The 23,693-nt window shown below is 32.6% G+C and overlaps 1 pseudogene across 1 annotated transcript; it reads right to left on the reverse strand.

Moving 5' to 3' along the window:
- Positions 1-357: 357 nt before the first annotated feature.
- On the reverse strand, positions 358-2,596 carry LOC149575299 (mitogen-activated protein kinase kinase 9 pseudogene; annotated as a pseudogene). Its single transcript, XR_016360148.1, has one exon. The product of XR_016360148.1 is annotated as a mitogen-activated protein kinase kinase 9 pseudogene (transcript).
- Positions 2,597-23,693: the final 21,097 nt, after the last annotated feature.

Genomic DNA, 23,693 nt, shown 5'->3' on the forward strand with positions numbered 1-23,693 from the left:
TTTAGTCACTTACCTTATATACATACATTCCAAAATAATTACCCGAAAGGAAGGGACTAAAACTGACTATTGTTCTTTTTCTTTATATGCGTATACTTCTCATTATGAGAAGGTGCATTTTTCCCTCTTGGATCAGTGACAAAAAAAATTGAACTTAAAGGTAGGCGTCATCTTATTGAAATACGAATGTTCCCACATACCACACGGCTAAATTTGTCTCCACATTTCTTATACGTGTTAAATCGTCACACGTGACGTCAAAGTTAGCAGTTCCTTTTACAATAACCTCGTCGTGGGTGGATGATCGAGATGCCGACATCCATCTATCATTTAGTTTCCATCATTATCACAAATATGTGCATTAATCTTTAATATATATATATATTTTTTCACATTTAAAAAATAAAAGTGAATTGTACAATATTGACTTGACCGGCGGTCGTGACTCTTGACTGCACAATTTCTACCCGCCAAAATCCGTGATGAGCGGAAGCCCTAACCCTCGGCAATGCCGAAGCTTCTACCCAATCACTTGCACGGTTCAGCCTCTGCTTCCTCATTTCACCCTTTCTTGTGAGGAAAAATGGCAATGGTGGGTCAGAGCTTAATCAATCCAATTTCCCTGAAATTCATGCAGAATTCACACATTCTGTGAGATGTTGAAGGACTGGAAGGGCACTTTCACATTGCAGGGCTGCTGTAACTGCGAAGTACTTCTGCTGACGAATGGATGCTTCAAGAGCTGCGAGGCAGTCCACCTCTTTCCCGCGTCCTTCTCAAGACAACATCTGATGAAACTCTGGAACTCTGCAGATGCACTCGCAGGCGCAGAGGGCGGATCTCCAAAACAAATGGCACACATCAGTGCTGCCCAATCCGCTTGTTCTCCGGCCGCTACAAAGGGGAAATGACCCACATAACATTCCAGCAATGTCAATCCCAAACTCCAGATATCCCCTGCATACCCATTGTATTTCCCCCCATAGCTCTGCGGATCGAATCTCTCTGGGCTCATGTAAGCACACGTTCCCACATATGAATTGCAGCAGGAATCTACGGCGTGTGATACGATCCTACTCACCCCAAAATCTGCAATTTTGATTCGCTGGTAATTCTTGCTGATCAAGAGATTGGCGGGCTTGATGTCTCTATGAACAATCCTGTGGCTGTGAAGGTATCTCAATCCCTCCAACACTTGTCTTGCGACCTTTGCGAGGCAGGACTCGGTGATCCGTGTCCTCTGCTTCAACAGCTCAGCAAGGGATCCACTGTCCATGTATTCCAGCACAAAATTCATGTTTCCCCCCTCGTGGAACACAGCCTCACATTTCACAACATAGGGAGAGTCGATCTTCGTGAGGATGTCCATCTCTCTGGTTATCATGTGGGGAGTGAGGGAAGAATCGTGGGCATCCATGCGGATGACTTTGAGGGCATAATTAGTGGAGGATTTTGGGTGAAAGACCTTGTAAACAATGCCTCCGCTGCCATGTCCGAGCTTTCCCACTCTTTCCAAATCAGAGAGCTTCTCTACGCTCTGTGGCGCTGAAAGTGCCTGTGGCGGCTTCGGCAGAGGGAGAGGCAGGGGAAGGGGAAGAGGGGGTTTTGGGTGTTGCGCGGGGATTGGAAGCTTCAATCCAAACATTTTCTTTGACGCCATTGCAGTCTCTGATGGTTCTTCTCTTCTATCAGAAATGGAGAATTAAACTAGTTGAAATTGGGTGCTGCCAGGAGAGATATGGAGGGGGGCACGCTCTTATAAAGATGAGTGGCAGGGGAGGCAGGGGACCGTCGGCAAGGGAAAGTTGAGGCGGCAAAGGAAGCACCAACGGAGTAGCCGATGACGTGGCATGTGAAGTGGGGAGAGAGGTGGAGTATGTAAGTGGTAGAGGTTGCTATCATCCCTTGTTTTATATGAAAGTGAAAGGGGTTCCACTATGGGAGTTGGACGGTGCCGCTGACGTCTTTCGGGGGGATATTGGGGTTGTAGGAATTGAAAAATCCAAGGAAACGATAGAGGTAGTGGCGTCTTAATGCATTATCAACGTGCAGATGTGACGCGTAAAACAGCTGCCTCATTAACATTGAAGGAACCGATTCGTCGCATGCTTTCTCCACAAATGGATCCGGATTTATCTAATAATTTTGTAGAGTTTCCACCTTTAAAAAAACATGTGTTATAAATACGGAGTAAAGACGTTGAGTGCAATTCAACAATCGAAAGAAAAGACATGGTGAAATCAAAAATCAATAAAGAATCGAACTACGTTGAGTGTAGTTAAAATAATATCGAGAGAAAAGACATGCTAATGGAACAAATGAAATCAATGAAGTAAAAGAATCGAACTCTATTTTGCCCACGTTGTTTAGATATGCTACTTGCTGTTTCTGCCGAAGTTAACAAGATAAAAGGGGAAAAAGGGGTTTTATTCAATCAAAAGTCATCATATGTCAAATTGTCAATGATATTCCTGAAAAATATGCTTTCATTTAACGAAAGTAGAAGTGGCAAGCAGCCCTGAAATTTGATGAAATTGTAAGACCATATGATTTGATAGGCTATTTTTCTAACGAACGGTCAATATGACATAAATTTATTACTAAACCATCAATATTTTTTTGTAGATAACTTGGTATTATATTTAGTATTATACATAAATATGATTTCATAATATTTATAATATATATTTAAGGTTTAAATATATATTATTTTATATGATAAATGTTTCTATATTTTTCTTGTTTAGTTATGTTTCTATTTTGGTGAATGCATATTTATATTAATTTACAATCTTATTGAAATAAAATATATTAAATTTTAAATTTTATTTATAAAAATATAAAATTTTAAAATTTCTTAAAGTAACATACATGAACTTAGAAACTTGTTTCTTTCATATTTTTGTATATAGTACTAATTTATAATTATAAGTTATTCATAGATAATTTTGCATATGTTAATAATTAATATTATTATTTTCTAATTTATAGAATATTTAAATTTAAAATGGAAATTGACAATCAATTTTTTTATTAAAACATCTAATGAAAGGCATAAGAAAAAATTAGCCATTATAAAAAAATCATATGACAGGCAAGGGTGACCGTCAATTTCTAGGTCTGGTGGCAAGACAATATTTTTAATTTAGTAATAATAAAATTAAAAAATTAGAAATATAATTATATTATGCCTATTAATTTAATTGTTAAATATATAAATATGGCTTATTCGAGATCTTAAATACTTATTGTGTCTCTATAGAATTCTAACTAAAGTCTTTGCTCTTTTTTAATGTGTGAAAAACAATACTATTGTTGAAAAGAGTTTATGATATAGTTCATTAGCCCATAGGCTATTTTTTAAGGGAAACCTCCCTAGTCATAGAATGTTTCATAGTGCAATAAATACATAGGAATGCAAAAATTTAAGAAAGTTTAGTTATGAAAAAAATGTTTGAATAAAGCCACTTAGTAGAGCAACACTTGACATTCACTCACAATCGGTCCATATTCGACTTTTAACCCAAATGTCATACAAGTGTTATAAAAAATGGCCACCCTTAAACATCATATACCTTGGAAAAATGATTCAACTTTGTCTATTTAACACGTTTAGTGTAGGAATCAAGCCTTAGTGTGTGATATTGAAGTCATCCAATAAAAATTAAGGAGCCCCAAATTAGACTACAAAGGCATTTGGACACATTTTCTCAGTTTAGAGTGCATCCTTCTGGTTGTACTGCTTATCTGAAACATAAACAGACAACAAAAACAATTTTCATTACAAAATGTCTGATATAGCTAAGAGAAATCATTTTAACAGAGGCTAATGTCATGATGATAAAGACCTTGAGAGCCACTACTCTTGAGGCTTGGAATTCGTCAAAGCTTGTGTCCAAGTGCTTGCTCTAGGTGTTATTGTTTCAAGTGACCACTATTTGCTACGTTAATTTTGTTTACTCTTGAACTTTTAGTGTTAAATGTAGTGACTCAAGCTTCTTTGTTTTATTCTTCTTGTTTCTAAAATATTTTTTATTCATTTCATTAAATTTTAATTAAGTTAGTGCTATAGTATTATTTTCATTTGAAATACAAAAATCTCTATTTATTATTATTCTAGTGCTATAATGTAAACAAGAGGATTAGAAATTTCTATTTAATATTATTCTAATATTCTAATAAACACAATAGAATTTGAAATTTCTTTTTCTTAATATTTCAGTGCTATAAAATATGTACAAGACTTGTGATGCAACTTAAGTCCCTACCTTTTGCCAAAAATAGCAATGCTTGAGTTGGTAATCAAATAATTGCAATGTCGGAATTAACACTAAGATTTATACATCAAAGACTAACTCTAGCTTTGCAATATGTTCAAATATTTTTTAATTTTTATATTAAATAATCAAAATCTATCGTAAAAGATCTTTCTCTAGAGTTCATGTGACTTATTTGTAGGTAATTATTTAGTAATGTTGAGCTTTATGAAAGATTATGTATTTTTATCTAATTTTATGCATTTGATTGGAATGCCTAGATCTCTTGTTTAGAGGGAGCTTGTCCAAGTTGTGTCCTTGGAAAATATCCTAGGGTTCATTTCCTAATGGTATGGGTATGCATGCTTTGACTCCCCTTAAGTTCGTGCATAGTGACCTCATGCTATTTACCACTCCTTCATCTTCAATGAAAAAGTGTGTGCTCACCTTTATTGATGACTTTTCTAGGCATGCATCGGTGTACTTTTTGAATTACAATGATAAAGCTCTTCAACATTTCATGACTTTCATTTTTACATAATTATTTCAAGGTGAATTAATATTTGATTATAAATCATAAATATTATTAAGAGTAAGTTGTGAAAAAAAAAAATTGAACTTGAATAAATAGATTAAATATATTTAATTTGAAATGTAATGTAAATATAGTATTGTTACATGTTTTTTTTTACCTTGGCCTTTTTCAAAATTCATTTAACATAAAAGACCCTCCATGGAATTCTAAACCTTGAACTTGAACCTTATTGTTTCAAGGTTCAAATGTTCAAGGTCGCCACTTACTCCATGTTGCAGTACTCTGCCTTGTTTTTATCTTGCATGGAACCCAAGTGTCGAACTTGAACTATTGAACCGCTTGGTTCAAGATTCAATGTTCATGTTTTCATCCTTGCATGTTTTGTTCATCTGAACATGCAGTTTTGTGATCACTAAGTGGACCTTGGCATTCTTAAAGTGAAGTTGAACTTACCACCTCATGTCATGCTAGTTTGGGTTCAACGTTTGATAAGACAAAATTCTGCCATGATTGTTATGAGGGAGGTCTTTTCAGTGCCATGTCCCAATATCATTGGTGGATGGAACTTGACCTCTAAAGGTCAATTATTTCATGGTTCAAAATTTCAAAGTTGACAAGTTTACAACTAGCCACTCATAGACATGTGGCATACATGAACATTCAATTCCTTCTGAAAAAGGTAAAAGGACATGTATTAAATAATAATTGGAAAAGGTGGTGGTGGAGTGACATTTAGTACATGCGAAGGTAAATTCTTTCATTAAAGATTATGACATCCTGTCAAATCAACACTTTCCCCTATCATTCAATGAGCATGTTGTCTAGATCTAAGCTCTCATAAATCCCTTCTTTGATAAAATGTCATGATTTGGCTCACGGTATTTTCTTGGAGTTAAAAGGAAGTGGAGAAGTATTAGGAGATTCTCGTAAATTCAATCATGGTGAGTTTGTATCTCTTACCCAAATCCTCTATTTTTATTTCTCCTTCAATAATTTAGAAACTCGTATGGTTTCTTCTTTGTAGCCCATTTAGTGACACAAAATTAAGACCTACAAATTTGTATGGCTACCCCACGTCTCGAATTGCCTAAAGAAAATAAAATTGCACCCTTGATGAGTTTCTTACTATAACTAAGGGATATCACACTTATTGATGAAGGAATTGAAAGGGTAGTGTCTAGGTTTGAAAATCCCCAACCTAGGTCTATAGCTGAAAAGGTTTCTGCAAGTGGGTTAGTTCAAGCTCATGGTTCCTTGAAGCTATTCTCTATTCTAAGTTTGTGTTAGCCCCAACCGATGATGTAACTGAGAATGCTATGAATGTGTGTAAAAGTGTCATATCGGTTGTTATGTTGTCATTGATGTCAAGTATTAGTTGATTAGACATTATGCTAGCTCACAAGAGTGCTATATCATTTGATTGATGAAGAGGATTTGAAGAGAGTATGATGATGATAGAGTTGATAAGTATGGTATTCAATGGGCACTTGAATGAGTTGGACAATGATAATGTAATTTTGGTTTGATTTTCATTTAATTATGGGTAGTCATTATCAACAGTGCCAACTTTAAAGTCACAATTATTGGTGCAATTTTTTTAACAGATATTAGACATTAAATCAACAAATGCTATCATAACTATTAGAACGTGCTCAAACATTTGGTTTTCTTTCCTACCCATATACATGTCATGGTAAAGATAAATGTCATTTACAAATAAAGTGAGTGTATCTAAGAAAGAAAGAAAGAAAGAAAAAAAGATAACAACAATTTGAAAAATATGCATGTGATCAAACAACCCATCTATAATAGAAAATAAATCTTCATCTCTAATAAAATTACGTACTCTGAATGATGGAGTGATTAGATGTCACAATAGAAGGATGACTTTAAAATGGTTGAGGCATATATTAATGTTGCTAAAAATTGTGACATCAACTCTATGAAATATAGGCCTTTCAACAAGCTATTTATGCATGTATCAAAAGACATGCTGACCCATGTTTCATGAATAGTGATTCACACGAGCCCATCTCTAATGAGAATGGATGGAACACTTAGAACTCATTGGATATAGGCGATGCTCACAAAGATGCAGCGCCTAGATTTCTAAGATCACCCATCCTAGTACTACTCTAGTTTAAGCATGCTTGAGTACAAAATTTCCTCAATGATTAAAATCATTTTATAACTACATTTTAAAAAATGGGCTTAACTAATTTCCTCAATGAATGTAATAACTAAAATTTAAAATTAAATTATATTGCGTTAAAAAAGATCTTATCAACGAACATCTCCTTTCTTTTTCTTTTTTACGTTTGTAGAGAATCTTCCACCTACAAATAGTAGCAAATAGAAGATGCCTACTAATGCTGACATTTTATCCATGGACAAAAACAGTAATATTCCCCTCCACTCATATTCTCTGCATTTAATAATAAAAATTGTCACATCAACTGTATTATTGTGACCATGTCGCATCGCTGATGACAAAATATATCGAACCTTGTAAACATTATTAACTGCTTATTCCTAATTGTGTTGTTGTGGGTCCCAGTTTCGTTCTCATTTCATTATTTATATAATATAATATAATAAGTTTCCATAAAGCTTGATTATATGAAAAAAATTCTGGAAGAGAGATCTACGGCTATTACCGTTAAATTTGTGATCGGATTTCTTATTTTCAAACAAACAATTCCGTGATTAGCGGAAACCCTAACCCTCCGCAATGTCGTGCACCTGCAGGATGACTTCCGCCCGGTCACTATTCAACCAAAAGTCATTATATGTCAAATTCTCTCTAGAAATGTCTCTTCAGTTACCAATAGTACACGTGACAAGATAGTTTTTTAATTTAATAATAACTAGCTATATATACCTCTATATATATTACGCCGAGAGTAATCGTTCTCGAGGCGCCTATTTTTATTTAATCCCAAAGTTATTTTAATCAAAGTTGGGATTAATGAAAATAAAAATAGGCGCCTCGAGAACGATTACTCTCGGCGTAATATATATAGAGGTATATATAGCTAGTGGCAGTCGCGGCGCAATAGGAAAAATATTTACTTTTTATTTTTTATTTTGATAAGGTTACTATAAAATTGTTAATTAATTTTTAATTAGAGTTGTATGAAGTTAGTATAAAATTATGCTTCAAAATATTTTTAAAAATTTAATATAAGGAGTTTAATATAGATTAAAAATATATTTTTTATTTTTGGGATATTGTAATGTAAAATGTTATAGTCATACATAGATATATGGTTAGGGACAAAGTTACCATTATAGTTAATGTTAACCTTAGGGATAGAATTAGGGTTAGGGTTAGCATTAGAGTTAGGGTTGGAGTTAGGGTTAGGGTTTGAGCTATGGTTAAGGTTAGGGATAGAGTTATGGTTATGGTTATTGTTAGAGTTATGGTTATGGTTTAGATTAGAGTTATGTTTATGGTTAAGGTTAGGGTTAATGTTATGGTCATGGTTAAGGTTAGGGTTAGAGTTATGGTTATGGTTATGATTAGGGTTAGTGTTAGGGTTATAGTAAGGCTAACGTTAGAGTTATGCTCATGGTTAAGGCTAGGGTTAGAGTTATGCTTATAGTTAGGGTTAGGGATAGGATTAGAGTCCAATTATGGTAGAGTTAGAATTAGGGTTAGAGTTAGGTGTAGAGTTATGTTTATGGTTAAGGTTAGGGTTAGAGTAATGCTCATGGTTAAGGTTAGGGTTACGGTTAAGGTTTGAGTCAAATATTATTTTAAATTTAATATAAGGAGTTTAATTTAGATAAAAATATATATTTTATTTTTGGGATATTGTAATGTAAAATGTTATAGTCATACATAGATATATGGTTAGGGACAAAGTTAGGGTAAGGGTTTGAGCTAGGGTTAAGGTTAGGGTTAGGGTTAGATTCTAATTATGGTAGAGTTAGATTTATGGTTAGAGTTAGGGTTAGGATTAGGGTTATAGATAGGATTAGAATTAGGGTTAAGATTAGGATTAAAGTTAGGGTTAGGATTAGGGTTATAGATAGGGTTAGGGTTAGGGTTAGGGTAAGGTTCTAGGTTAGGGTTAGCGCTAGGGTCAGGTTTAGGGTTAGAGTATGAGTTAGGGTTAGAGTTTGAGTTAGGGTTAGGGTTATAGTTTGAGTTAGGGGTAGACAGAGCATTATAATTTGGGTTAGGATTAGGATTAGGTTTAGGGTTTGAGTTTGAGTTATGGTTAGAGTTAGGGTTAGAGCTAGAGCTAGAGTTAGAGTTAGGGTTAGAATTAGGGTTAGTTTTAGGGTTTGAGTTACCAATAGAGTTAATTTTACAGTTGGGTTAATGTTAGAGTTAGGGTTAGGGTTAGAGTTTTGAGTCAAGGTTAGGGTTAGAGTTAGGGTTAGGGTTAAAATTAAAATCCAATTATGGTAGAGTTAGATTTATAGTTAGAGTTATGGGTAGGGGTAGGGCTACGCTTACAGTTAGGGTTAGAGTTAGATTTAGGGTTAGGGTTAGGGTTAGGGTTAGGTTTATATTTAGAGTTAGGGTTATATATAGAGAGAGTTATATCAATGTTAAGGTTAGGGTAAGGGGATTGAGTCAGGGTTAAGGTTAGAGTTAGGGTTTCAGTCAGGATTAAAGTTAGGGTTAGGGTTAGAGTCTAATTATGGTAGAGTTAGATTTACAGAAAGAGTTAGATTTAGGGTTAGAGTTAGGGGTAGGATTAGGGTTAGGGTTAGGGTTAGAGATAGGGGTAGACAAAGGGTTAGGCTTAGGCTTAGGCTTAGGGTTAGGGTCAAGGTTAGGGTTAGGTTTAGGGTTAGAATATGAGTTACGATTAGAGTTTGAGGTATAGTTAGGGCTATAGTTTGAGTTAGGGGTAGACAGAGTATTAGAATCCTAGCTACGATTAGGGTTAGGTTTTGGGTTACGATTATGGTTACGGTTAAGGTTAGAGTTAGGTTTAGGGTTATAGTTATAGTTAGGGTTAAAGTCCAATTATGGTAGAGTTAGATTCAGGGTTACAGTTAGTGGTAGGGATAGGGTTACAATTATACTTAGGGTTAGGGTTAGGGTTAGAGTTAGAGGAAGGGTTATATTTAGAAGTTTTCTTATGGTCACAATTATAGTTAGGAGGGGAGTAAGGGTTGGGATTTTAGATTATATTTATTATTATATAAGGTGCCCTATATAATAATATGTATATTCCCACGCTCATGGATAAGGTTAGGGAAAGAAGTAGGACTGTGGTTATTAGTGTTACATTTAGAATTTCATTTAGGAGGGCATTGTGTGCTATTTTTCCCCCCTATTCAACCCATCACTGATGTTTGATCTGAGAGACCTTAAATGGGATAGGTTCTTTGCAGAGGGTTAACATCACTAAAGTTGGCGGCTAACATTTTGTGTTGGCTCGATTTCTTCATTGAGCACGCTGGATCATTTTTTCTTGGTCGGGTTGATTCATGCTGCGAGATTCGATAACTCTTATTTCTTCGCGAGCTATCTTCCCATCTTCCCAAAAGTGCAAGATGTTGCCATGCATTCCCATTCTAACGTTTCTTTATATGCTAGTGTCTTCAAAACACTCTAAAGCCTAGAATTGCACAAGATGCTGCCATGCATCTCCATTCTGATGCATCGTCATGCTACATTGTTTCTTCAATTCTCTGAAGCCCAAAATTGCATCATGCTACCACGCATTGCCTTTCCAACATTTCCTCACTCCACAATGCTTTCATGAGTCTTTAAGACCCAAAATTGTGCCACATGGAGGGGGTTCACACCTTTTGTGCTATCTGCTTCGTTTGTTGGGAGGAATCTCTTCACTACATCTTAGTCATCCATTGGAAATAAAGCCAATCTTGATCGACGAATGTGACTTAATCCTTCATTGGGAGGAGTTTCCTCGTTGCATCTCAGTCATCCTTTTTGAGGGGAGAATCTACATCGACGGTTGCGACTTAATCCTTCATTGGTGAGGATTCACGATGCATCTATGCCGTCTATTTCGAGAGGAAGACCTTCATCGATGACCATCATTCATTTTTGGGGAAACCAAATTCCCCCTTGGGATCAACCTTGCATTTTTTGTGGGAGGTTAAGACATCATGTTATCTGTTTTCATAGTTTTTTGCCAGCGACATGAATGTCTTTCCTCTTCTTTCCATGAGTCTCCATTCTAGCGCCTCCTTAAGCTGCATTGTTTCTGCAATGCTCTAAAGCCCAAAATTGCATCATGCTACTACATGTCACCTTTATGAAATTTCCTCACTCTGTAGTGCTTTCGCAAGGCTCCAAGACCCAGAATTGTGCCATGTAGCAGGGGTCCCCACCTTTTGTGCTATGGTTACAATTTAGATTTTAGGGTTATGGTTAGAATCAAGGTCAATTCTAGAGTTTATAGAATATTTAGAGTTAAGATTAGGGATTAAATATACATGAGGGTTAGCATTGGGTTGTATGATAATTACAGTTAGGATTATAGTTAGATATATCATTTAGATTAGGTTTTAGTCAGGGTTTAATTAGACTTAAGATTAGGGTAAGGATCAAGGTGAATTCTATATTAGGGTTCATATCATGGTAGGATTGAAACTAATGTTAGGGTTAACATTGAAATTATGATTAGGGGTAAGGTGAAGATTTATATTTGGTCATGATTGTGGTTTGTGCTAGGATTAGGGTCTAAGCTATGATTAATTTTATGATTGTACCTTTAGGGTTAGGGTTTTGTGTAAGTTTATGATTATGGTTACAACTATGGTTTATGGTTCAAGTTTAAAGTTGGGAATGTGATTAGGATCAGGGATTAGTAAATTTTTTAAGAGTTCGGTTATAGGTTTACACCATGGTTAGGATCTTGGGACTGGATTTAGAGTTTAATATCATGGTTATCCATATAGGTAGGTTTAGGATTTTGATCAATATTTTGGAGTTTTTTTTTACATTATGGTTAAGGGTTAGATTTTAGGGTTAGGACTATAACCAATATTAGTGTGTAGGTTTTTGGTTTAGATTATGGTTTGGACTGAGATTTTCATTATATCAATAGGGATATGTTTTAGTGCTATAATTATAGTTTAATGTTGGATTATAGTTATATTGTACATCATTGTTGGGGCTAGGGCTAAGGTAGGGGTTGTTGTTAGGGTTAACTAAGGATGACAATTAGGATGGTTTATCTTTTCAAGTAGAAAAAAAAACTCATATTGATTCAAAAACAAAGAAATTATACTTCGAAAATATTTTTCTATGTCATAATAGATTCATTTATTTTAATTATTGTATTAGTTAATTAGTTGTTTGATGTTTCAAAGTAAACATGGCTTATTTTATTTAAATTTAAATAATATTATTGTTTTGAATTGAATTTAGCTTAATTGTTAATGATCATATTTATATTTCTAATATTAACTCTAATTTGATCAAAGACCAAATTTTTTTTTTTGTATTTTTGTAAACGAACTTGCTTAACACTTCCCTATTTCAAAGTTAATAAAATATCATTTCTATTGTCTTAGATTTGAGAGTAAGTATATTAAATAAGTCATAATAAATGAACATTATGATTAATATATTTCTAAAATAAAAATATATTACTTAAAAACTTGTTTACTTTAAATGAATAAAGTACTCATTTACTTGTAAATTTTAAAAATAGAAATTAATCTACATATATATAAAATATTTATTCTTTTTCCTATTTGCATACAAATTAATTAAAAATCTAAACTTTAAACTACATAAATATTTTTAAAATATATATCCATCAATAAATAGTTTAGAATAAAGTAAAATTTAAAAATTAGACACATATAGAATCTTTTTAATTTCTATATACATGTTTTTCTAATTTATTTCTACAAACATGCAACTGATATTTCTATTATCCATTTTTTTCCATTCTAAAAAAATCTAGATGTAAATAGAATTTTTTTAGATGCATGCAATCTTTCTAATTTTTTCTACATACATATATTAACATTTCTATTTATATTTTGTTTTTACATTATGGTTATTTCAATCAAAATATGTAGATGTAAATATAATTCTTTTCAAAAAAAATTATTTAAATTTAAATAACATTATTGTTTTGAACTGAATTTAGCTTAATTGTTAATGATCATATTTATATTTCTAATATTAACTCCAATTTGATCAAAGACCAAATATATTTTTGGTATTTTTGTAAACGAACTTGCTTAACACTTCCCTATTTCAAAGTTAATAAAATATCATTTCTATTGTCTTAGATTTGAGAGTAAGTATATTAAATAAGTAATAATAAATGAACATTATGATTAATATATTTCTAAAATAAAAATATATTACTTAAAAACTTGTTTACTTTAAATGAATAAAGTACTCATTTAATTGTAAATTTTAAAAATAGAAATTAATCTACATATATATATATATATATATATATATATATATAAAATATTTATTCTTTTTCCTATTTGCATACAAATTATTTAAAATCTAAACTTTAAACTACATAAATATTTTTAAAATATATATCCATCAATAATTAGTTTAGAATAAAATAAAATCTAAAAATTAGACACATATAGAATCTTTTTAATTTCTAGATACATGTTTTTCTAATTTATTTCTACAAACATGCAACTGATATTTCTATTATCCATTTTTTTCCATTCTAAAAAAATCTAGATGTAAATAGAATTTTTTTAGATGCATGCAAGCTTTCTAATTTTTTCTACATACATATATTAACATTTCTATTTTATATTTTGTTTTTACATTATGGTTATTTCAATCAAAATATCTAGATGTAAATAGAATTCTTTTCAATAAATCTAGATGTATATAGAATTCTTTTAATTTTTTACATACATAAAATCTTTCTAATTTTTTTCTACATACATAAAAGAATAATTTCTATTTTCTATTTAAAAAAAAAAGCTATCATAAAGATTGATAAAAAAAAATTGATTGCATATGCATTCTTTAGTTTGTGCACTAAATGCACAAAATAAATTGTATAGATTAAAACTTCCTGTGCTGGGCACGAGAATATACAATAGAAATATCAGTTACCAAGAATAGTCGGCCATAAGCAATCAAATCTTAAACTCTGCAAAATTTCTTGCAAGCAATCTTTGTTCTGTCTTCGGCTGAAAAGGAAAAAAAGAATTTCAGATCTGAGATTGTTTAGATTGCCCTATTCGATTCAAAAAGCCATGGAAGTCACCGCAATTACATCTCCAAGAGGCCTAATGTGCCTTGATTCAGTACCCACATGCTTATCTCCACGAAAAACTCTGCACAGGTCCTCCAGTGGCCTCAATTTCGGTCATATGAACAAAATTCTAAATCTAAATGAAATTAATTAAAATTGAAATATAAATCAAAGTAGAATATTATAACTAATTTTGAATTTCAATTTACTTCTACATCTAAATCTAAATGAAAATGTAAATAAAAAATAAAAATCTCACCTGCAAAAATGTTACTCCAAAACTTCAATTTACTCCTATTCAAAAACTCCAATCTAATCCTCCAATAACCTCCACCTCTTCCTTCCTGCAAAAACATAAAATGAAAATGAAATGAGGAGCCTTGGTTTTATAACTTCTGAGAGGCTCCTCATATCCCCCAACAGATGTCTCTTCACATTCCACGAATTTGTTTCAAATTCCCCCACTCCCCGCAAAAAAAAAAGCATGAATGTGCATGCAAAATTATATTTAACAAAAAAAAAAATCGCCCCTATTTTTTCGGGCCCTACTTTTTCGGGTCTTACTTTTTCGGGCCCTACTTTTTCAAGCCTATTATTTCGGCCTCCATTTAGCTTCCTATTATTTCGGCCAGCTATTATTTCAGAAATTCTTTTTTAATATTTAATTTGGAAGTTTGTAACTGCTCCCAATTCTTTTTTATTGACAGGATCTTGGCATATTCCCGTGCTGGGCATTTGTGCTGCCATTGTATAGAACGCCTCTCGGCGTAATAAAATTAAAAGAACGAAAAGCAGATAGGAATGATTCGTTTTCTAGAATGAAGAAAAAGGGTCACAAATCCTAATTTAAACAAAAATAAATAATGTTCATTAAGCTTACAACATATTGATAAAGAGTTACTTCGGAAATATTAGATACAAGATCAAAGACTAAATAAAAAATCAACTTGAAAAATCTGTTTGAAAGAGGTGATAAAATAATTTAATTATTTATTTATTTACAAAACTTTAAATTTTTTTTTTATCAACATATTAATTTTTTAAAATAATCTATACTTCACTATACAATGACCACAAGATTTTTAAACTTTAACAATTGTAAAATAAAATAAAAAATACATATATTATTTTAATGAAAATAAATTTATTAAATTTATTTTAATACAAAATTATTTTTAAAAATTCTATATAACTAAATAAACTTATTATTATGATATTGCTATATTTTAACTAAAAAAAATTATAGTTAAACATTAAAAAATCAATTATTAACAATTAAGTTTAATTGAAAAATATTTCAAATTTTAAATATTTTTTATTCCACCTACTTTATAAGTATTTTAATGGTGATAAAACAACTAGATTTTATTTTACAAATTGAAGCTACTATAATAGTTGAATAAAATAATTGAAATGAAAAATAAAATTAAAAAGTCAAATTAGACAACAGGCAAAGTTTCCATAAATTAAATCTTTAAAAATATGTTTTTTCTCTATTCTATCCATCATAGTGTTATAAACATGAATATTGCAAGTTCAAACCTCCTTCACCAACAGGCTAAATTATATTTTGATTTTGATTTAACTATTAAATATAAAATATGTTTTTATTAGAGATCATTATCATGTCTATGTAGAATTCCAATTAAAGTCTTATCCTCTTCTTTTATGTGTGAAAAAGGTACTATTGTTGAAAATATTTTATGGTATAGTTTATATAGTATAAAGTTTTTGATTGGTACATATTCTATAGAATTTATCTAATTAGATAAATATTTTGTATTTAAATAAATTTTAAATTATAAACTATAAAATCATTGTCTTTCAATTTTTAATTTAATTGATATATACAAAATATTTATCTAATCAACCAATTGGAGACTTTTTCCTATTTTCTACATTTAAGTAGCATTTGATTTGTGTAGAGGCATAAAGATAATATTATTGGATAAATAAGTGCAGAACATCAATCCTTTGATAGAGGATGATTTGAAAAGATGGTACATGATTCTACTTTAGCTGCAAAATTATGCACTAATCATGTATTAGTCAGTATAAATGAGATTGACAAAGTATCAGTAGGGGAGAAATAAAACACTGACACATCAAGCGTACCCCTTACATCTACATAGACAAAAAGTCCAGAAGCACTACAGGATGTCACCACTGACACTCATGTTTCAATGCCCATTATGGTATATCAAAGAAAGGACATAGTGACATAAAATGTCAACATATCAGTGACAAATGCTTCAGTGCAAGCAATATTGACAATTGAGTAGGATGGCACACAAGTCCATATAGGTTAGGAAGGTAGTCCCGCACCTAACTCACAGGTACAAGGTTAACAAGAAGACAAAATAGAGAAGGAGAAAGAAAGGACTAAAGAGTTAGTTTTGACTACAAAACCAGAGGAACAAATAGCAATTCAGACATTGATTACCCTACTAATCTCTGCATCTCTTATTCCTATTCAAACTCTTTATAGGCTGAGTGTAGATGCTACACCGTTGCAATCATCAAGGCCTAGTTCTGATACATATAAGGTTGGAGAAGACACATCTTATGGAGATGTCAAATTAGATGAGGTGATTGAACTTCCAAAGTTGATCTTGCAGCAATCACCATAGAGGAAATTAGCATATTACAAGAAGCTCTAGCAAGAAAGAAGCGCCAAGAGTTACTTAGAAGGAAGCATAAGCAAAGACAAGTTCTATATGACATCAAAGAAATATTTCTTAATGCATTCAGCCTTCTAGCACCTAATGAGGATAAACCTATTATTGAGCAACTAGAAAATATGGTTGATAAGATTAGTGATTCAGAACTAGACACAAACACTAAACTTCTAGCACAGAGGACTATTGACCACCTGCAGGGAGATTTAAAGACTACCGGTAAAATTCTTAAGTTGTCTCCTGGTCAAACTTTCTATTGGAATGTCATGTCTTTTGGGCTCAAAAATGCTAGTGCTACCTATCAAAGAGCAATTACCACCATCTTCCACGATATGATGCATAAAAATATGGAAGACTATGTTGATGACACACTGGAAAAATCTAGAAAATGAGACACACATCTCGAAGACCTTAATTTGATATTGGACCGTATGGAACAATTTCAACTTAGGCTAAACCCAAAAAAGTGTGCCTTTGGTGTCACTTTTGGAAAATTGCTAGGCTACATCATCTTAAAAAAAGGTATTGAGGTTGACCTTAAAAAGGTCCAAGATATCATGGAAATGCCTCCTCCAATAAATATTAGTCAACTTAGAAGTCTACAAGGACGTCTACAATCCATAAGAAGATTCATTTCTTAGTTGGCTGATAAAGCTCAAGCTTTTAACAAGAATTTTCTACTCATATTCGGAATGACGACTGCCAACAAAGTCTAGACCAAATCAAAGGATACTTGGAAAAACCTCTAGTTTTAATGCCACCCATTCCAAGCAAGCCTTTGATCTTGTATATCTTAGCTATATGTTCTTCTTTAGGAGCACTATTAGCCCAAAGTGATAAAATAGGTAAAGAACGGGTTATATATTATATCAATCAAATTTTGGTTGCTCATGAAATGAACTACACCAATACAAAGAAAGCATGTCTTGTGGTGGTCTTCACTTCTCAAAAACTCTGACATTACATGTTGGCACATACAATTCACTTGATTGCTAAAATTGATCCCTTGAAATATCTATTAAGCAAAGCTTTGCTTACTGGTTGTCTAGCTAAATGGACGATGATTCTTTTAGAATTTGACATTTAGTATGTCAAATGTAAAGCCATCAAGGGCCAGGCCATAGCTGTCCAATTGGTTGATTTTCCACTAGAGGATACAACACCCATGCAAATTGAATTTCCAAACACTCAATTATGTACATCATTGAGAGAACTTGGAAATTTTTCTTTGATGGTTCTCTTACACAGAATGGAGCTAGAGTAGGTGTCTTGTTTGTTTCCCCTCATAGATATACAATCCCAAAATCCTACAAACTCTTATTCCCTTGTACAAACAACATTGTAGAATATGAGGCACTCACAAATGGGATTAAAATGGCTCTTGAATGGAGAATAATTGAATTGCACATCTATGGAGATTCTCAACTGGTTATAAACCAAGTAAACAATGATCCCTTACAAGAAGTTGATAGATGCCCTAAGGAACTATTTCACTTTTGTGACATCCCAACAAATTCCTAGAGCAGAAAACAAGGCTGCCAATGCTATGGCCACTCTAGCATCTATCCTCCAACTACAAGAACATGAATCACGATTTGAGTTCCTAGTGGAAGAACTACGCCATCCCGCCTATGATTTCTCAGATCACCAAGTGATTTGCATTGTTGTAGGTCATGATTCCTCTTGCTATGTGACTATCTTCTCTTACCTGTGTGATCAAGTTATTCGAGAAACCCTCATGCGCAACCAAAAATGCCAACTCCTCCATAATGCTTCACATTACACTTTGGTCTTTGGTGACTTCTATAGGAAGAGTCTAGATAGAACATTGCTTAGGTGTTTAGAGCTAGAAGAGTTCGAAAAGGCACTCACTAAAGTCCACAACGGTATTTGTGGGGCACATTCTAATGGCCTTGCACTTGCTCGAAAATTGCTTAGGACGGGTTATTACTAGTGTTAGTGAACAAATTGTCCTCAAAGAAAATACATGCAAATATAACTCCAAATGCCCAAGTAAGAAGACTAATCAACACTAACAGTTGGGTCACTTTACTTTTGAAAGAGTGTAAGTGCCCTCTGAATTTATCTAGGTACAGCTCCCTATATATGATTTACAATGAATTTGAATATGGATGCGTTTAACCAGAAAGCACGAAAGGATTACAAACATCTACCCATAAACACAAAGTAGATGCGGAAACTAAGAAATTGAAAAGAAAAGAACAACAAAGAATAGTGGATGGCACAAAGTTCACTTGCCCAAATGTTGCATTACAAAGCAAACAAGATCAAAGAAGGTTTTTTTTTTCATCCTTTTGAGGAAACAAGGAATCAGAACTTTAGAAGATATCTTGAAGTGATAGCATAATTCGAAAACAGTGACAATGAAATGTATTTCAGAGAAAACTGAAAACAACACAAAGATTGTGATCAGTGGAAGGAAAATGCATCATAATTAAAGTTTTGATACAATTATCCTCTAGTCTCCCTTCTTTGAATGTAAAAGACAAAAAAGGTCCTCTTACACCTTTACAATAAAAAATCACTACCTAAAAGGAAAACTAAAACTCTTTTCTTTAACATTACATTAACAAATCAAAATTTCTCCTATCTCTAGTACACAATTCAGAAAATAAACTCTGCCCTCTCTCTTTCTCACAAGAAATGAAACAAATCTGGAAAATATTCTCCCCTGTTGTAGCACATAGTTTGCAATCTCTGGGAAAGAATAGCAGTGGAACCCCCCCTCTTTGTCATTTGCTAGCCTCTTTATTATCTTCTCATTTCCCATGAAAACTTTTCAATTTCCCTAACTGAATCTTGAAAAACCTTATGACTTTCCTTTTTCCTTTTAATATTTCTAATCTCCTATAGTTGTAATCCTCAATTCCCAATTGAATATTAGATAGCAACATCTAATGACATATGTCAGGGAGTGCCACCTCAAATGCATTCCATGTTCTTTGAGCATAAGACTCCGTTTATTAACCAATGCTCTTGTTGTTTAGTATGACTTCGCGGTCCATACCCAAAACCTTCTCGTTCTCAAACTGGTTGATATTAGCACCGATTTCTAGAGAAAATATTTTGTTGTGAAAAGGATTGCATGTTTCATGAATTATGTATGACATGGATTCCCTAAAGTGCCTCATACAGTGTTCTCCATTAAGTGCATATCTATGATTGATGGCTTCAAAGAGCCCAATCCTTCTCCATATTTCAATGCTCTAAAATATAATAGGAGGACACTTAGTGAGATGATTCGAGCATCTCATGCAGAGAAGATAGCCATGACGACATTGGCATTCTATTGAACCATTCATCATCACCCTCAAATATGTGTCCACTAACTCTTGGATAATTATCATGCATCATGAATTCTTTCTATCCATGAGATTGTAGTGACCGGGCTAGTAAACTATTACATACTGATCATTTGCATCGAATGCTAACTTTAGTGGAATAAGGATGGGGATTTCTCTTTCTCCTCGGACATCCATAACGAATACCAATGATATGTTACATAAAAGAGGTCATAGTGGTCTTACATCACTGAGAAAATGTATGCTCGATACTGGCTTTCTGCACAAGCATGATGTAAAGATAAGTCGCTGCAACTTGCTTTGTCCGCTGACCTCCAGTGGAATTACTCTCAACAACGATTACACAGGCAATGTCTTTTACTAACATTCTCTTTCAAGGCTCGGGCACATGAAGAATAAGCTTTTATAGAGGAATGAGGGCTGACGCACTACAACATGAAGGGGGGTTTTAAGACAATATTAGAGACAATTTTTAAGTGAATTGTCATAATTCAAGACAAAAAAAAAGTTGGGTATTGTCTTACATATTGTCTTTAAGTGAGTGTCTTAAACTATTGTCGTAAATTATTGTCTTCTAAAGACAATAAGGAACAACACTATTATTGTCTCTTAGAGACAACTTTAATTTGTCTTTATAGATATATTTATGTCTTTAATTTCACTTATTGTCTTTCTTAAGATTATTAGATAGAAGATAGAACAAATTAATAAATTAAAGCAATCATATTATTTATTATAAACTACAATATAATTAATTAATTCATGTTAAGGTACAATGGAATTGAACCACCATCCCCTGCTCGTAATGCAGGTGCTTGTCCATTGAGCTAGCGCCATTTTAAAAAGAAAAATTAAGTCTAAGCTTTTGCAAATAAGAGACACAAGAAGGGAGCAAAACAATTAATGAACTCTAAAATTGTAGTCATATGTAGATCAAATATTTGGTACTTTTTATTACTTTATATATCCACTTAGCAACCCACAACAATTCATCCTAAGAGAATACCCAAGAAAATCAATTCAACTAAATTTTTGCTATAGTATAATCTGAAAGCATACCACATTTATTTACATTTACTTCTAACCCAAAAGAAGAGCAATAGAATGGATAGACTGCAGACTTAAGCAAGTTACTATAAGGTCCTCTGAGTTTATCAGTGAAATAAAAAATCTAAAATAAGGAGGTTGATGAGGTACCCAACAAAACATAGAATTTAGTAAGATTGAATTCATGAAGCTACTAAAATTTACCATGATGGAAGCATGAAGGAGCCTCCTAGAAAAGGAAGGATGTGTTCTATAGAACACAAGGGATGCAACATCTAAGCCTAGATTTTAGCCATTCATTTTATAAGATCTGACAGTGTCCATATCCTCTAGCCTCTACCAGCATTTGTGGTCATTGTAAGGATCTCTGACCTGCATAAGTTCATACAACCCTCAATAATGTATAAACCCACTTGAGACAAAGATAGTAATTTATGAGTGAAAGCATTAACACAGTTTATACCTCAACAAATATGGTGCTTACGTGAGCAATAGTCTTGAGAAGATATTATGTGGTCCAGTGTATGGAAGTCTTTATGTTGGAGAGCTCACTTCCCATGAATCTACCAAACTGCAAACAACCCCAAGAGAGCATTTAGTTATTTAAGTTATTGTTGGGTAGGCACTTTATTGGGCTAGAAGAGGAGACATTCCTAGCCACTACAGCTTGCAATAACCTTGAAAGCTAGTTGATTTTTTTAACGGGGTGTGATGGAAGAATTGTGAGACTAGACACTATATTTTTCCTAGATACATCATAACAAGCTTGGGTCAGTGCTTTTTCTCTTTGATTGGGAATGACATGAGGAATATTTATCACATATCTCCTTTAGAAATGAATGTCTCCCATGTTATGAGAAAATCCTTGGTTGAAATGACACGAGGAATATTTATCACATATCTCCTCTAGAAATGAATGTCTCCCATGTTACGAGAAAATCCTTGGTCAAAATTTAAGTATTCTATCTAAATAGAAATATATGACAAAAGAATAGACTTTGCTGAAAGAAATGTTGGAAGACTTACTTCAAAGACTACAAAGAATCTCTGCAAAGATGTCTAGAGATTTTATATGGCCAAAGTATGAGACAGGTGCAGAGGATGTCAACACTCCTATTTCTTTGTGTTGATACTTCAAACAAAATCAAACAACCAACAATTTATAACTAATATCACGGGTGAATTAATCAACATTTGAACATATAATATTATCTTCATAAATTTTGGATTTGTTTAAACATTACATTATAAGTTTGTATTTGTTCAATTGAATGATACTAATAGGTAGACTATATTAGAAAAGTTTGTACAATATTTGATTAAAATAGAAAACTTTATTAAAAAATCAAAGATTAAAATGCAATGTTTAAACATGACCCAGAATTTTTTTTAAATAAAAGGATATTTGTTGTAGTATTCATGGATTAGAGGAATTAAGGGCCATACATAAGTAAAAGGAGATATGGATGGGACATTATAGGAAATAACTAGGTCTGATAAAAGAGATAATACATGTGCAGGGGTTTGTTAAATCATAAACATTTGATGCAAAAATTAACACAAGTTGCCAAGGGTAAAGAACTCACCATGAGATAAAGAAATCACCAAATCAGCTCTTTACTGATTGTACTCCTTACAACCGTTTTGCGAATTGGATAGTTTTTTTTTAACAAAGCCTTCAAATTACCATTCATGTCATGTTGGATAAAGGATTATGCATCCTGCAAAATAGGAAGAACAACAATTGGGTTAAATTACCGATATTCTATCTATCTTCTCAAATAAATGACACAACCTTTGCAGCCAAGCACTAGCCATTGATAGAGTCCCTTATTTTAATAGTACTTACAAGGCATCTCACCACTACGATAGGTTGATAGGAACATTATTCTCAATAGGTAATATAACTGCATCCAAAAACTTGCATAGTAAGAGGCAATGCCAGAAACAACAATGTAAAGATAGTTCAACTCTCAAAAATCATGCCAAATTCACATCACTCTTTACTATTTATTCCCAAACGATGTCCAAGTAGATCTCCCAGTAAATCATTTAAAATGTTGAATGAGGAGAAATGTATAATCAAGAAATCTCTGTGCAACAAGAGCATATATAGTAAAAATACTTAGCAATTAATGTCATATTGTAGTACAACATGGTTTATGTCCTACAACCACAAACAAGTTTCCTTCCTAGTCAACTCCTTTGAGCTGAAATTCTTTTATCTTTATCTTTTATTTTTTTCTCTTTATTCAATAAAATTTCTTCATATTTCTTGTATTGTGTTCTTTCTTGTATTAATCTTAAGAATTATATCAAGTTTTCTATTCGTGATATCTACAAAATCTGATGTTAGATCATGAATATGATTAAAAGTGTCAATACAAAAGAATACGTACAATCAAGTTTATAGACAGTAAAAATAATCATTATAAATTGTAGAAAAACAAAATTGATAAAAAAAACTCTTAATTTTTTTACTTTTATCTATTTCTATAAATTGTATATTTAAATAATTCATATTTTTCTAAACACATTACTCAAATTCAAAATCTTGTCTATTCAAGCTTAATAATTAAAACTGATCAAAGATAAAAGATTTTCAGAGTCTCTGAATTCGATGAAACTGTCCCTAGATCAGAATGTGAGACAATTCCAAA

Source organism: Cupressus sempervirens, chromosome 2 (genome assembly GCF_028749045.1).
Source record: "Cupressus sempervirens isolate cs-2001-9-10 chromosome 2, ASM2874904v1, whole genome shotgun sequence".
In the NCBI taxonomy this organism is placed as follows: Eukaryota; Viridiplantae; Streptophyta; class Pinopsida; order Cupressales; family Cupressaceae; genus Cupressus; species Cupressus sempervirens.